The following is a 4,724-nucleotide window of genomic DNA, read 5'->3' as shown; positions in this document are numbered from 1 at the left end:
GGGAAGCATTTTGACCGTCTTGTGGATTAAGGTCATGAAGACCTAACTGTTAAAGTTGCAACTGCTGACGGAGAGGAGTCAATGGAGGACGTCTCGCGTAGCAAGGTCGACCGAGGTTTTGACCAGCCTCGGTTCGATTTAAATGGTGAGCTTCCGGTACGGTGGATGAGGGACCAAGGAAGCGGCCTATGAGTGAAGCGCTAGGTCACCTGCGAAGGATCCTAGAGGGTGCTGACCATACGGTGCTCGGGCTCTGGGTCGCCCACACGTGCGTCGTGGAAGATATTGGAACAAGGAATAAGAGTTGTTTTCTGAAATCGGGCATGGATCTGGTTGATTGACCTTGCTGGTCCTCAACGGATGAGTCCATGGCTCTTTTATATGGATCTGTGGGTTGATCTTGCTGATCTTCCACGGAGATTTCATTCACGGTTATATGAATATATTGCCGGTTACTATGAGCTAGGAACTATGGAAAAGGCCCCTGAGTGAACAGGTGGTGAGCATTCCGGTTGCCAATGATGCCATAAGTATACCGATGAATGAATGACTGGAAATAAGGATTCAACCAGAGACTATGAGGATTGTCATCAGTGACATAATGGTTTCATTAAAGGATTGTTTTTAAAGTTAGCTGATGCTAAGAAAAAGGCAATTTCATATTGGGTGTGTAAGTGGTGTGACTAGTTTTATGTTTGCATGAACTTCCGGCTAGGGGGCCTTGGAACTCTTTTCCTTGGTACCCGGGACAAAACCTAACCAAATTCTTAATTGGATCCCATCACTATAGTGGTTGGGTGGTTGGCTAACCCATGGGACTGGATGGGGTTAGGCTGGACTGATGGATCCGTAAATCGAGACTCAATTTCTGTTATTACGATAGATGAAGTAAGTCCCGGATAGTAATTGTTCTATGGATAGAAATCAACGGCTGTGCCTCTTGATGGGGAAAAAAGCGTTGATCCCAATGATCCAAGTGCAAGTTTCTTCCCTGATCTGACCGAGTATCTTTATAGGTGCAGTCAGATCAGTTTGATCACTAATGGTCTTGACTACGTTAGAGTAAAAAGTTATCCTGGAGGAATCGCCCGTGCTTTCCGGATAAGGGAAGTTTTTTCGGGTTCGGTTTTAGAAAAACCGACGGATTAGTCTTTTGTCCGGATATCCGTGGATGAGGCCCCGAATGTGGGACCCCTGTCCTGCACGAGAAGTGCTACTTCCGCTGCTAGTATCCCGAATCTGTTGCTCGGTGGGAACAAGGATCTTACAATAGATCTCCTGACTCTTTTCCAAATGCCTCAAACAAATCACATGTAGGCATAACACAATCTACGAAAGTTTTCCATATACATGTGACCATTCACATCACATATTTCATATATTGCCAACTCCATCATTTCAAGATGTCTCTTGATCACATGAAAACCTGCTTTCAGATTCCAACAACTCACAAGCAAAAGATGACATATGGCATATGTACAACATATTCATGTGATTTTAGAAAACTCCATGTCTAGCAATCCAAAATCCAACCAAGTAGAAAATAAAATCCAAATCCCAGGAAACTCTTTGTATTTTTGATGCTTTCTTATTCCAAGACTCTCCAAAACAAAACTCTTTTTTATTTTTGATGCTATTCCCGAAAGCCTTAAAGGGGTAGTGATTTTATCCAAAGGCTATACGATTTTAGAAAATCGTAAGTAGCAAAACAACAAAAATACTTATCTCAAAGTAAAAAAAAGAAGCGAATTCATGAATTTTTGCTATTCCCATATTTTGCTTCACTGCCGTATGCGCCAATTTATGAATTCGTCCTGTATTGTGGCATTTTTGAAGATCATTTTATTCGATAGCGCTTCATTTCCTCTTTAATTCAAACCCCAGGATGCCCTATACAGTAGCCTTCCGAGGTCACCATTTTTGAATCTCTGGTAGAATTCCTCTCTGGTTCTCTTTTTTTACACACACCCCTTCAATATGCACCGTTTCTTTGGTTTTCCTCTCTTTCCCGCAAGAGATTCGGGCTCCATTCTTTTTTGCAACTAAAAATTCGAATTTCCCAGTTTGAAATACACTGCGCCTCCTTTTTTCTTGCTTAATATTCGGAAATTTCCTTTAAAAAAAAAAACTCCTTCATATCTTTGCCACGCAAGCCACCACCTTGCGTATACGTCTCCAGCTGTGCTGCCTCTTGATCTTCCAATACCCTTCGCCTCGTTCAAGGTATGCTGAAAGCATCACTATGAGAGTACAACCAACAAAGACATCTGAATCACAGCCCTTCCTCCGAGCATCGGCATGTAGTGCCTGGCCAATTTCGAGAGACAACGTTTTGACCCGTCTACCTTCAACAACAGCAGCCACCTCATTCTCTGCAAGCGTGCAGCATGCCTGAAAGGCAATTATAAAAGTTCTCTCACTAGGATTTATGCCTTCCCTTTGCATCTGTCTATATAGCTGTACATCTTTCTCTCCCTCTCCTTATTCAACATATGCTGAGAGCATCACATTCCATGATACCATGTCACGCTTAAACAATCCTTCAAACACATCTTCTACTTCAGAAATATATCCACACTTGCCCAACATTTTCATGAGGGTGTATATGGATGGCCTCGCTCTGAAACCGTGATACCTCTCCATGGGTATAGCTATTACACTAGTAAAACATCATTGATACTGCCATCATTCTCAGGGTTATTTATGACTTGTGCGTACTTGCCCCACACCACTTTACCAGTCGGAGTTACTAGACCAAGCTCACTCACATTCATCTCTATCACGGATCCTTTTGTCATTACACCAAGAGATGTGTACATGGGACCATTGGGATTCTTTTTCAGCCCGATTATCTCCAAATTGAATGTGCACTTTAGTTCAGAATGAGTGACATATGCTTTGGTGAAGCGTAGCCCAGAAGAAACGTTCATAATAATGACATTTTGCATGGATGCATCTTCAACCATATTATCTACTCCCTCTCTAGAAGTGATCAGTTGTGCTGGTCCTTCAGTCTTTCTTATGCCTCCATCAAGATCAAAAACTGCAACTAATCCTTCTTTGTTGTTAGCCCCATAAGGAAGTGATGCTACCTTTGGTTCATTGATAATTTGTGCTACCTCAAGGTTTACCATAAGCATAAAACTCCATGATTCACACCACACTTATGTACAAAGGCTTCGAGACCTGGCTCAGCCTCAGCTCGTCTTATTGAACCTCATTTACAATATGAACATATGTACTTAGGCATCATATAATGACTCAAGTCATGGCACTTAATCCCATGCATCTGGATTTGCATTTAATGGCCTCATATGCATGGTTTCACACCATAGACGTGCCATGGCATGACAACGCAATGTGAGGTGGACCTTGATACGTCCAACCTTGGTCCTCACCTAGATAGTGCTATATTACCCCTTGGAGAATCTATCACAGACAGAGATACCATCTTTGGTCAAGGAAACTGTGGTTGAGACCGCAGAGTAACCCCTAGTTCCAGAGGAGGAATTCACAACCTTACAAGACAAGCTAGAGGCTGAAAAGGATACCCTTGCTTGCTGGAGTAATGGAGGAGTCCAAAGCACCAAAAAAGGATGAGGCTAAGTCCTGGATTGACCTCTCCGCCCCCACCAGCACTCTAGCAAAAGAAGACATTGAGCAAGAGGTAATAATCGACCTTTTACAACCTAGAAACATTTGTAATTATGTATAGGAAAATATTTTGATTTTTCCTTTGATTACAGAGGGTGGTTGAAATTGACACATTTGCTCTGGGGAGAGGCGGCGACAGCAGAGACCAGGCCGCCAAGGACTACACCCTTCAATCTGCCTTCACTCTCTTCTTTTTGAAAGCGCTCTCTAAGGTGCTCTGTGTAGCCTCTATGGCAAAGAGCACCAAATGTATAGTTCTGATTAAAAAATTCCTTGCCTTCGATGTTTTTGGTTCTGGATTGAGGGGTAAGCTTCTTGCTCGTATAGGTATAGCCAAAAGCATAGGCATAGAGGATCATCAAGAAATAGCCCAATCACTCCTTGAGCCCAATAACAAGAGAAGGAAGCTCAATATTGTAAGAAAGCTTTTGTAAAGATGATGTATCACTTCTTATTACGAATACAATACAATTTTTGCAAAACTTATTTTCATCAAGTATATCATTGTTTTTTCTAGTTTGTACCATCAATGTTTTTGTGAATGCATCAGAAATGACCCTTGGAGCCTAGGGGAGCAGTGCCAGAACAGTGCGAATTTTGAGCCTGCATCGTTGCTATTGTAGAGCCCAAATTTGCACTGTTTTGGCACAGCTTCCCCAGCCCTTCAGGAGCAATTTTGATGCATTGGATGATAAATAATGTATTTTTACACATGATTAAAGGTATTTTTATCTTGTAAATTACTGTTTCTCAACTTGATTATAAATGCATCAAAAATGATTGTGAGTGGCTCGGGGATCACCTGCCAGAACATGATTAAAGGTATTTTTACACATGATTAAAGGTATTTTTATCTTGTAAATTACTGTTTCTCAACTTGATTATAAATGCATCAAAAATGATTCTAAGTGGCTCGGGGATCACTGCCAGAATAGTGCGAATTTTGAGCCCGCACCATTGCTGTAGAGCCCAAATTCGCACTGTTCTGGCATAGCTTCCCTAGCCCTCCAGGAGCAATTCTGATGCATTGGATGACAAATAATGTATTTTTATACATGATTAAAGGTATT

The sequence above is a fragment of the Cibotium barometz genome, chromosome 5, assembly GCF_041138505.1.
Source record: "Cibotium barometz isolate CiBa-2024 chromosome 5, ASM4113850v1, whole genome shotgun sequence".
Classification (NCBI taxonomy): domain Eukaryota; kingdom Viridiplantae; phylum Streptophyta; class Polypodiopsida; order Cyatheales; family Cibotiaceae; genus Cibotium; species Cibotium barometz.
The sequence above is the reverse complement of the archived record's forward strand: the minus strand, read 5'-3'. Positions refer to the sequence as shown.